At 42.3% G+C, this 13,090-nt stretch overlaps 1 protein-coding gene across 1 annotated transcript in view; it reads right to left on the bottom strand.

The window, feature by feature from the left end:
* LOC105279112 (forkhead box protein O) overlaps positions 1 to 13,090 on the bottom strand; it is a 152,591-nt gene that overhangs the window by 5,475 nt on the left and 134,026 nt on the right. The window lies entirely within an intron of this gene.

The following is a 13,090-nucleotide window of genomic DNA, read 5'->3' as shown; positions in this document are numbered from 1 at the left end:
AAACGCCGATAATAACTACATATTTATATTTATTACATCCATTTTTATATTTAAGAAAAGGAAAGAGTAAAATACAGTTAACGGAGTTTCCGCTGACAAATTTAGCACGGTGTGCGCTCAAAAATTATTTTCCTTGCGCTTTAAAATAGACTACGATTTATAATTGGACGTGATATCTTTTATGCAGTTTGAGAGAAAGAATAAGAAAGCACAGCGCTTGAATAAATATAAATTTCAAAACGACAAAATAGACTGGCAGCATTGAGATGATACGAGGATTACGTATCTTGGTGGACACATATCAACATATGAGATTAATAATGATTAAACAAGAAGATAATAAAAAAATAATTTCTCGTCTCACACGACATCCTTAAATTAAAACTAAGATCTTAAACAAGGTAAATCAGATTCATCAGATCAAGAAGAATTAACAAAAATATATGACTAATATTTAAAACTAATCCGTTAAATCTATTACTTTAAAAATAATCTATTTTTATCAAAAAATTTTTTTTAATAATTTAAAAATGTGTAAAATACTTGAGCATCTCCTTGATTTTTCCGAGCGTCTTCATTTTATCGACAGATTCTTTTAGCAATATGAATTCTTAAATAAAGCATCTTTTAAAGTGCACAGATTTTATAGCTTTTATTTAGCTTTCTAATTTTATCTTGCAGCTTGGTGCAATTTAGGATCTATTAAGCATAATTAACATTTAACGGGAAAATTCGATAAATGGGCGGATTAATGCACTCGCGAACGAACTCAATCAGCGGAGGCTATCCGAACGCGATCTCCCGGAAGGCGGAAACTTTCGAGACTGTTCGACTGCTGAAGGGCCGCTTCTGCTATTTTCCACGCGCTTGATCCATTGCCCTAAATTGGTCCAGCTACGCGACGAACAATCCGACCCTGAAGAAGTCGAGCGTGGCATCAACTTTTTCATTCCTGATATTGAAAAGTTTCCGCCGAATCGTTGAGAGAGAGAGCGAAGAGAGAAGGAGAGAGAGAGATGTGATCGCTCTCTCTTTCTCTCTCTCTCTCTTTCTCTCTCTCTTTCTCTCTCTCGCTCTCTTCGGACGCGCGAACGTTCTCTTGACGTTCTTTGGGAATGTCGACGATGGGAGCGACCGGAAGCGACAGTTTTGCAGATTGGTTAAAGAGCAAAGGGAAAGGATCACGCGATGGGAAGTACAAGGAAGGGCATTTCGACCGAGAGAAGGGGCGATTGCTCGGAAGGAGATGGAGTTAGGTGGAGATGACGTAAAGTTGCCGTTACACTGGGTTGTTACAAAAATCACGTCAATTTCTGCGAAAGTAACTCTCCTCTGCGAAAGCGCGCGAAACTTCGGTAGCACAGTTTTCAACGGGATTCGGGCAAGAAGTTGCAGATGACGAGCGATGTAGCGCGAATATGTGTGTAGTGAAGCAGAAGCGAACAATTGATAACTGTAGGGACAATCGTAGAGATAGGTAACTGTCAGTCGTTGAAATAACAACGCGTATCTATTAACTTAATCAAGAGCATCATCAAACTATATTGCGGATATTTAATGGAAAAGTATGAGACATCAGACAGGATACGCTGGATAATACAACGATGATCAAAGAGAAAGATGATCACAAAGAATGAAAAAGACAATAAAACTGGGATGATGATGAGGATGAGCCGCGAGTACCGCGAAGTTCGAAAAAGCGGGAATGATGCGGGTATATAATAAATATCAGGAATGAGAGGAAACAAAGGCGAGAAGTAATCCTTCAAAAGAGGAGAAGAACAAGGACGACGAGACAGGATTAAGATAAAGACTAAACGAAGAAGGATGATGCGGAAGGATATGTACAGAGCGAAAGACAGAGTTCAAAGGTGCAAGGACGATGCGGCGAGATAATAATCAAGAAAGATGGTCAAGAAGAAGGGAAAGTAAGGTAAGAAGAGTAAGGAGTGCACGGGGGAGAGAGTGCTGCCAAAAAGAGCAAAACTGACACGGCGAGATAATAAATATCAGAAGCGACAGGAAAACAAGGAGGAGGGAAGTCTTCTCTTGTTCAAAGGATGCAGGGGGAACGGAGGATAGCAGGATCAAGATCGAGGCCGAAGCAAGAATAATGCATAAGCAAGCAGCGCTAACAAGGTCGACGATGCAGAATCAAGATAGGGACCCAAGAAAGAAGAACATGAGGTGAAGTTAGGAGACAAGGACAACAACCTGAAGTAACAGATATCAGGATACTTCAGGACGCGAAGAGAGAAGGAACAGGACAAAGAAAAAGAAGACGAAGAACGAAACGAAGGGACTAGCAGCAAGGGTGCACTAGCTAATGGTATCAAGTTAGGAGCCGCAGAAAAAAAAGGTGAAAAAAGAAAAAAGGAATTCGCAGATCGCAACTTTGCGATCGAAGCATTGTTTAGGAAGAAGTCGATGGCTGATGCCGACAGAGAAAGTTGATACGCACGTGAAACTGTGCGCGAGGGAGAAAGAGAGTCAGAAGGAGGGAGAGAGACAGAGAGAGACGTGGGGGAATGAGAATTTAGGGGGACGGACAGGATTCTCGTCGTCGCCACCACCGTCGTCGTGGTCGTCGTCGTCGTCGACGTGATTTACATGCACGCCGAGGTGGCTTTTACCATAGCGCCGCTCGCGAAAGTGTTGGTGACACGATGTACGGGCACACGTAGCCCGATAGCGTGTGTATGCGTGCATCCGCGTGTGCGGACACGCATGTGCATACGGGCGTGTGCAACTGCACTGTCGGCTAGCTAGTGCTGAAATCCGGGAATTGGGTTTCACGTCGGCCGGCGCGTCATTACTTTGTTTATGAGAACGGGAACGCGCTGAGACAGCGAAGAAAAAGTGTCCCGTACGAGTAGATCCGAACGGGCTAGTATTTACCGGACGAATACGTCGGTACGCGGTGGCGTTTCACGATTTTTTTCCCCAGCTTTATTCATGCGGCTGATCCACTTCGTGAGCGACGACCAATCCGCCACCCCTTTCTCCTGGCACCCCAACCCTCCGAGCCGTCTGCATTGGCAACATACCAATAACAAACCGATTTCCGTTTGCTCGACCGATGCGCTCCGCTCGATACGAGACATCTCTTCCCTTTTGTCACTTCCGTTCCGCTCTGTCTCTTCATCGCGGAGAGACGCACTCGCGCGAGAGAAGAATAATGCAAAGACGGCTTCAGGAAAACGCGAAGGAAAGATCGCGCTGCAAAACACGAGAGATTAAGTTATAAAAGATAAAGTGAAGAAGTTCTCAAATTTCTCAGATCTAGAGAGATCGTTTTATTTAACTGTTAAATCATTCATGTTGAATGACTAATATGTGATATAGTTATTACGTGAAACGCAAGACAAAATTACTTTTCTTCATACTTAATTTAGGTAAAAACCTCTGGTATAGCGATCAGTTAATTATCAGTTTTTATATCATTTTTTCAAAGTTTGTACGATACAAAATTCGATAATCACAAACACATACACATACACATACGTAAGCATTAAAAAATTGGATGCATTAAATTGCCTTGGTATTTTTTAATTTACTTCGACGCTATCATGTTTTCCGCGATCGCCGCCGATCATTCATATTCCCATCATCGCAATCATTAGCAATGCGCTGCCGAAGACGCAAACATCGGTTCGAACGGGAAAACAGGAAGTGTACATAATAAAAGTGCGGAGAAACGGAAGGAGAGAAAGTGAAAGGAAAAGATTATGTCTTTGAGTAGCGCTTTGCACAGCTTTATGCCAAATGAACTCTGCGCGAGTGGATTTAACTGCATTTTAACGATCGCGACGTGTAATACTGTTACGCGCGTTATTACGAGGTAAAATGCGTTGCGCGTAATCACGAGCCGCTGATGGATCAACGCACCTTGCCCGAGCCTCATTCCCGCCGCTCAGAATTTCGCAGCAGCGTTGATTATAATTACCTCATTTAAAACTCATCGTTTTTAAACAGCTGTGCATTAAATCAATTCTTCCACCAACAGATTTCTCTCGCGCGTCACTCGTACGAGCAATATTTAGATTTCAAGAAAAAAAAAGAATAGAGACCGAAGAATAGAGACCTTGCAATAATTGTGAAGTACCATGCAATTAGCGTTATTTCGTTTGAGAAAGAAAACTGCTTCGGGAACTTTGGAACAAAGATATAGTAAAGTAACATGATTTTTTATTTAGATTCAGAGTTTCTAAAACTGGCAACCAAGAAATCCAAAGCGTCTTTGGAGGAACCAAGGTACGATTTTCCGGACGCGCGTGTCGCGTGAAAATTCCGTTCCAGCGGATTCAGAGAGCGACGTGGGATGAAGGAGAAAATGGTAGCTGTACGCGGGCATCTATTCATTCGCACACGTACAAAAGCTCTCGCAGCGGGATGAAAGATCGGGCGTCGATGCTAAAGCGCGGACTCCCCGCCCCGGACCGGCTAATGGATTCTGCGCTTCGAATGTCATCCTTCTTTTTTTCACCAATTCCGCTCGGATCCATACAATTTCCGCTTCCTGCGCGCTGCGGCTCCAGGTGCTCGCACGCTCAGTTTTCGCCTAGTGTAATGTATAAATATAATTAGGCGGAATTAGAATATCAGGATGTGTTCATTCACCCCCGCATGACGAAGAGAAACGTTCAGGCGTCATTTCCATACTTACATCCATCATTACAACAGAGCAGACACCGGAAACCAGCGCTACGATCAAAGCAGAAGTCGTTAAGCACTTAATAAACGGTGCTTAATTACTTATAACGAGAAGGGAGATCGAAGTGTGGATAACGGAGAAACGGAGAGAAAGAGAGACGTTTCGTCTTCCAAGATTGTACCTCCAATACTTGTAATGCACGATTTAAATCGGCGATAGTTTCAAAGAGCATCTCGCGATGAAATTGGGCACGATTTTATTTTCTCGAAAGTCTCAAAAATCTACCGATCGTTTATCTCATCCTACTTTTGCATAATTGCAATAAATTCAAGGAGTAACGTTGGTCGCGTCGACCGGTAAAAAGAGTACAATTAACCGAAACTATATCTGCGCCCTTAACGGCGCGGAAGTACCGGCATTTCCGTCCCAATGAAACCAAGTAGACGACTTTCCTTCCAAGCGGTAATTAACCGTCGCGCTGCAAATACCCGATTGCGAGTTTCCGGATTCTATCTCGTAACTGTTTCACAGTTACGTGCGCGCGCACGCGCGATCTGGTAGATTACTATTACCGCCTCGCGAAGCATTTTTCATACAACGTGCTGCTTCTCGTAACAAGTGTTTCAATTTTTTGACACGTGCAAAAAATGTTTCAACGTAGAAGGCATTTTGACACGCGAGAATTATTTAGTGACTAAGGCACTTTCGTGATTGTTAATTACAATGTTCATGCATTTTTAGGTAGTTTAAACATCGTCATAATATTAACAACATATCTGAAATTCTATGGCTCGCACAGAGAGAGAGAGAGAGAGAGAGAGAGGGAGATTTTGTTTTAACAAAATGTACGTCTGACTTGTGAACGAAGCAAATATTTACGCGTACAATGCAACATATATGTATGCCAGTATTCACGTTTCATTCTAGGTCAAACGTTATTAATTACGAATTAAGCATACACATATGTGAATGCATATAATTACACTAATAGCAACATTAATCATAGTACCATACTGATATTATAAAACAAACAATGGATAGGTGAACAGTCGCTTTCACTCGATGTGGATGCGTATGTATAACTCGATGTAAAAAATCCGCAACTATCAATATTTTCAAACAGATATTAATAGATATTTATGTTCCTTTGTATGAGAAGTTTATACAAAATATTTTAATTGCAGAATCTTCTTTCAGTAATTTCTTCTTATTATCAATATACATATAGATATCTTATCTCTATAATATATAGATATTTTAAGATAATTATATTTCAACAGAAACATGATCTATGAAACAGATATGTCACATATTTTATAAAAGACATATGCATTCAATAGAGAACGATGCATATCACACACCTGCACATTGAATGATTTAGCCATGAGGTCATCCTACATAACGTCAGTTCTAATATTTGCAAAGAACAAAGTGGACAAAAGAAAAATATCGTTGGCTCTGCATGTGTCATACTTGGAGTACTTGAGCGCGAGTTCTAAAAGCGCGGACGCGCTGTCTGCCTCTGTATTTAAAGGATTAATCGCAGCGGCATTAGCGATGCCCGCAGCCGGTATCAATTACACAATTACACGTCGTATCAGTCTCCCATTTCGACCATCCATTACCGCGGCTCTGAAACGCGTCCAATATACGAAGAGCGGTCGGTCGGATTCAATTTGAAAAAATAGGTTGCGTTAGCTTTGCATAGAGCACAATTTTTTATATTTTTAATTTCCATCCCCGGTAGCGCCATTTCTATCTGTCACTGACACACAGGATGGAGGCAGTAGCAAGAGGACATGAACGAGGAAGAGGAGGAAGAGGAGGAAGAGGGTAGCGGTGGGGTACCCTACCAATGTATGATCTGTCCGTTGATATATGGCAGTAACGTGAGCAAAAATGCGGGGCCGATTGAATTACATTGAGTTACGTGTCGTTACGCAACGTATCTACGAACGGGCAGGATGGGTATCGGGTGAGAGGAGGGAAGGGGAGCGCGAGGGTGGATCGGAGCGCGGGAGGGCGGAATTTATAGTACGACCTTTTGGTTACGTTTGATTTTGAAAAATCGTCACCGCCAAAAATTACGAGCCCACCCACGCGCGTACGTTTTGGCACGTGCGCGTCGACCATATTTATTTGCCCCACGTGTTCTCCGTTTCGTTTCGCGTCTCTTTTCAGCCCTCTCTTTCCTCCAGCTATCCGTGCACCCCCCCTGTCTCACTCTTGCTCTTTCGCGTTTTCGAATTCGCTGCCGCCGGCTTTCCCGAAGAAATATACGGTCGCAGGAAGCGCCGCCGTATACTACCAACGCGACGTTTATCGTTATGCATCCTGAAATTACGAATTAAGAACGGCACCACTAAATACTGGAGATATTGGCCGAAGAGCATCTCTCGTCGCGTGCGAGCGTTCAGTAAATGCCACTGTTCGGTGTGTGCACGATCTGTGTCACGTTAAGTAATATCTTCATTTGCACCCTCCATCCCCTTATCTTTTTACTTAGTCTTCTCCAATTACAATATCTAATCACACTTAAAAATGGTTCAGCGTAATCGCGACATGTTTTTATGTCTTCCACGTCCCAAGAACAAGATCGCAAGTTTCGCAAGAACCAGCATCACAGAGACGCACATCTATCTCGCGGGTCCGGATGGATTTCGCCAATTAGCGAAAAGAGTCACACCCGTCTTTCCCCTTAGGTGTTCGTACTTGCTCTTAAGGATACGCGACGATTCGAGATAGATAAAGAGACGCGCCGGTCGACCGTCGAAGGAAACAAGGCGAGGAGGAAGAGGGTGACGAGGGTGCGGGAAAGAGGAAGAAGAAGTACGGGGAGGGTTAGCCTGTCAAGTGGCGCAAGGGAGAAGCGGCGGGCTCGTTGGTGCAAGAGGGCGAAAGACGCGTGTCGGTGCGCCGAAGGAGGGTACGCGGCAAGATAGCGGCGGGTAGGAGGGGTTGGCCACGTGGCGCCGCGGCGCGCCGTTCCGGCGCCGTCGTTCCGCACACCCCGTGTGCGGCTCAGTTCCACTTCAACCCCCAGCACATCGGCCCAACCGGCTAGCTAGCTGGCTGGCTGGCTGGCTGGCTGGCTGGCTGGCTCTCCTCGTCTTTTGCGAGGCGAACGGGACTACTCGATCGCGCCGTTGTTGGGGAAGTGCAGCTCGAGCCGATTATACCGAGTGCCCTAAAAGTACATTCTATAACTTTTGATCATGAATCAAGAAATTCTCTTGTTAGGCTGAGTTCTAGGGCTAGAGTTTAACTTGTACTTTTGAATTAGATATTGCTTTTACCAGGAGAATTTAATTAATAATTATGTCAACAGCTATATTATAAATAGAAAGCACAAAAAAGAAGTAGAAAAAAGATCTAATTAAATCTGATTAAGATTTGATTAAATCTCTCTAGATTTGAATCTCTGATTTTGCAAGTCTTTCCATTTTTACTAATATAATCTCCAAAGTTTCGATCTCTCGATAATGAAACGACTATTATTCACTTTTGATACTGTTTCAGATATTCGAAGCGATGAAAGAAATTGTTCGACTGACAATATATTTGATATATTAATCTTGCTGGTTCGAGAGAGACAACGGTGCTTAACTTCTTCTACATGACCTTTGACCTATGTCCATGATTTGGCGATGGTTAAGGTTTATATCCACTGGCGTCGGATTGTATGCCATAAAATTAAATTAGACGTTCGAAAAGTATCGTTGCGACCTTACAAATGCATTTGTTCGATGAATGGCATTCTTTCACGTTAATTATCGATCTTACTGGCAGTTGAAAACTTTTGCGCCTTGCAAATGTGAATCTCGAAAATATTTAGGAGTAGTACGAAAATAAATGTACCATTTTTCGATCTTTCGAGAAATCTTTCTCAATTTTCTTTTCTGAATAAAATTTTATAACTTAAGTTTATAAGGTTAAATTATATATATATTACATATTTAGATAAGAGAAAAAGTTGTATGAATTTTTAAATGCACATTAATAATAAGTAACCATTTGTTTATTAATTCCAAAAAGTTTAAAGTAAAATTTAAATTTTTACTTATATACTTTTCTTTTATGTTTAACTATATTTTTATATACATTTATATTTTCTATAAAAAGTCAATTTTAAACTTGTAAACACTGAATCTAAAGGAACATTATATGGAGAATGTTACACACAAGATGCCGTCAGACTTTTCCGCGCCATTACGTATATGAAAATGTAGCTCGATTAATATGCAATTCTTCCATGCCGTTAGGAAAAATGCTGTTTTAATTATGCAGTTGAGTTGAGATTTGCGTGCTACACGATGTGAACGTTATGCGTACGTTAAATGACGTTCAAGAACTATGAAGGAATTGTATTTTGTCGTGTTTTCGTATATTCGTATTAAACGTGATTACAAACTTTAAATAATCCAGCTTTCTGGTTTTTTAGCTTTTTCCTCACAGATGCATTAATTTTAATCAATATTAAAATTACTTAAAATTGCATTATCAGTCATATCAAAATTAATATGATCTGATCATGTCACAGAGACAACGCCGAGCTGACATTTATTCAAATAATGATTGTTAAATATGTTTAACATTCGTCGCATTTCAGTCGCTTCGAGATTTATAAAGAGTCCATCGTCACCATCAAGTTTCGCAAGCTTCTCCAGGTCAGTCTAATTGTCTGATCTCTCGTCCATGTGACGGACTGTGAAAGACCATGGTGGGCGAGCACGAGGACGACGTCGCATCCTGCGCTCGCAAAGTAGAACGAGTCAGCCGCGAGTCAGGCAGGTCGTGGCGCGTCCCGATCCGACTCGACGTCTTTGAATTTTCTCCGCCTGCCCCCCCCCCCGCCGGCCTTATATACGTTTACGTCAGCATGTTTCAGCGGCTGCCGGTGCCCGAAAGTTTTCGCCCGGCGACAAGATATTTCAAGTGGTCGCCCGGTCGCTCAGCCGCGCGATCGTCCCGCGCTGAAATATTGGACGGCTCTTTCTTGCAGCCGCATATTCTTCCTCCACCTCCGAGTCGCACAGCCCGCTGCCGCCACCGCCACCACTTTCCACCAGCAACCACCCCCTCGTCCCTGTCATCCACCATCCATGCAGCGACCTTCTTTTTCTCCTCGGGCTCTTCCTTCTTCTCCGCTCCCGACCTCTTCCTCGGCTGTCTAACCTCCGTCCGCTCTCTTCTTCTCTGTCTCGTCGGCCACCACCTCCTTTCGTCCTGACGTCTTCCTTTCGGTGGGCCGGGCGCCTGCCTTCGCGCAAGAACTTCACGAATTATGACTCGCGTATTAAGTTCGGTGAAACCCCGGCTACCCGCCGTTAACTACCCATGAATGAGTTACGCTCGGCCGACGCTAATTTCCCAGATTGTCCGAAAGGGACGTAAAGTGTCTATTAATCCGCGTAACGAGGACGAGGCTGCCTTACCCTCCCGCCCGGTCTGCCCCCGGTCCTAGTCCTGGGGGATGTTTCTTCGGAGGGAGAGGCTCCTTTCCGGTCCAGCGCGAGAATGGAGTCCGACGGGAAAAACGATGCCGAGAATAATCACGAAGAAGATATGACGCCAATGCAGCTTTGTAATGTTTAATCGCGTGCAGCCATGAATATATGTATTCGCGAATTTCAGATGAACGTCTAATGGATGCAGACGCAGACGGTGATGAAATGCGAAGAAGGTGTGCCAGACGGCGGACTGGATGTGACGAAAACATGTCTTATTATAGCTCTATCTTTTCGAACGAAAAGTGTTCATTTATTTTTTGGGATATTTGGAAGCAATTATATAACATGCTGAGAATACTTAGGCAGACAGAGAGGGAGGGTATACATCTGAAGAATTTAAACATCCTGTGATACTGCAGAAAGTTTTTAGCGTTTCTTACATTTTTTTAGGAATTATAAAAAACACCACCTCTCGATAAAACATTGAAATTCTGATCGATCTTTAACTCGCTCAAATTTGCAATAGCACCAAATATGTCTTTTTCTATTCTACAGATTTAAATTGTCGATTTTTGGAATAAATGCAATAATTCTATAGTTTATCCAATCTACTCTTTATCGAGGTTCTAAACTCCTTATATATGTAGTCAATATATTATAGTTTTAATCGCCATAAAAACTGACTCTTGTATTACATATATTAATAGCACAATAATTAATTAAGAAATAGGAATAGAGTAAAAAACGTAGATTTCTATATGTACAAAGATAATATAAAATTATAAAACGCGAGAGAGAGAGAAGTAATAAATAAAGAAGTCTGTAATTTGAGAATATACAATATTTTACAAAGGTATCCACATGAAAGACAATGGGAGTCGGACTCCTGTGATTAAGAAGGAGCACAAACTGTTAGCATTCTATTTCCGGAATTTACGCGAGACATGCCGAAAGAATCGGTTCGATGTTACCCGAGAGCCGGATCTCGGGCCACAGCGGAAGGACGACCAGGACGGAAAGAAGGGGAGGGCTCCTTCCTTCGTGGCATTGCGTTCTTCTTAAAGGACGACGGAAAACGCCGGGCGGAACAAAGTAGTTGGCGCCGATTAAACAAATCGCATTATAAGTTAGTCTCTATGCTGGCTGGTAGTACCAAACTTACCAACTCGCTTTATATTAAGACGAACCGCCCTCGGAGACATCCCCCGGGCCGCGCGCCACGCTTGATCTGGGACCGGCTATAAACTTCAGAAATGGCTCGTCCCCTTTCCCCCTTCGACCCCGTCGTCTTTGCTCGAATGCAGGAACACAGTGGGTGGATATAATTGTTTAATTGAATTTATTAGGACGACACTCGTAGATTTGTCAAGCCTGACAGTTTTAGTCCTCGCGCCATCGTCGCGCCACCATCGACCCACCCTTTAATCCCATCATCCTAATCGCGAGCCTATAAGGACTGCGTTCGGAATCCTTCGTTTCTTCCAAATCCACCTTTGCTCGATTAATCCTCTTATTCCTCTTTTTCTCTTTGCCGACTGGCGATCTATTAATCATAATTATCATGTTCCGTCGTCGAAGGCCCGTCTGTAAACGTCTTTCGAAAAATTTCTTTGAACTTTAACCCCATGACCTGCGAAAAATGAGCGTCTCGAGAAAGGCGGCCGTCTCTCGTTGTCTGTCGCCGCAATGATGGTTTTATGGCGCGGGGTTGGTTGGGATTTTAATGTGGCGCAAAAGCCAGCGACTATGCGATTAATAACTTTCTGTGTTAGTCAAACCTCTCGTGAGTAAAAAATGTCATTTAAAAGCCATCGCCGGATGTCGCGGCGCGAGTAATTAGGCGACTGAGTAAAATTTCATATGTACCAATCGCCTCTTCGTAAGACGACGGTTACAATACATGAAACACATTTTTACTGAGCAGCTATTCCAGAATATCATTACGGCAAACAATTATCTCTTAAAAAGGAGGACATTCTGAGCACAAAATTTAATTTTCGTGAGGTAAATTACACAAAGTCTAATTCTACTTCACCTCTCATGTAGAAAGAGATCTTTATAAATAAATAGAAATGTATTTTCCTCGACTTTAATTGCAGTACGTTAATGACTTTATCTCTTTCTCTCTTTCTCCTCCATTATGATAAAACTATAATTTTGTATGCTTAATATAACAATCGATTTTGCGCAAACGGAACACAGACTATAGACTATAGGGATCAAAGAATGTGTACAATGTGAGAGAGATTGAAATTCGGTTCTAAAATTTAAACACGTCAATAATAGACCATCGTAAAAGTTGCTTTACGACGGCAAAACCATCAAAACTATCGAGCGGCCTGATTGCATTTTCGTTCCGTTTTACAATCCTCATGAGTGACGCCGGCAAAGTGCACGGGAATTATCGTTTTCAACTCGATTATCGTGATTCTGCGATGACCAACTGCAGAGCCGAACGCATACTGCGACATTTATCTGGAAACTTTTTCCCCCAAACACGGTGTGCTCTATCTGCACGACATAAATCCCGCAGAAACGAATGAATCGATAGATCCAGAGATATTCCGGTTTCACAACTATCTCGAAAGTGCTTAAGCGTTATAAAATGCATGGAGTGAGATGGGATACGAATTACTGAAAAATGTTGTATCATTTCAAAGAACATATTGAAATTATCGAGAACACTATCTGATTATTTGCATCTATTTTAGCATTTTCTCTCCCCATTTTTCAACATTTTTCAATTTCTTTTCGTGATAAAAAAAGATTTCCTATGAAGATATGTTTAGAGTTTTGCATGCGTGAATGTACAAAAGTAATTTAAAAATAGTTTCCAGCGCATCGAAGGAATTTTTATTAAATTATACACTTGACTAAACACATCATATAGCAGCATTGCATAGCAGCATTATGCGATTATGGACTGAAGCGGGGCCTTATAAATCCGGACGAATCAATCGCTTATTCATATTTCAGACAGATTCAT

This window comes from Ooceraea biroi, chromosome 6, assembly GCF_003672135.1.
Source record: "Ooceraea biroi isolate clonal line C1 chromosome 6, Obir_v5.4, whole genome shotgun sequence".
Taxonomy (NCBI): Eukaryota; Metazoa; Arthropoda; class Insecta; order Hymenoptera; family Formicidae; genus Ooceraea; species Ooceraea biroi.
Note: the sequence above shows the minus strand (reverse complement) of the source record. Positions and strands in the feature narration are given on the sequence as shown.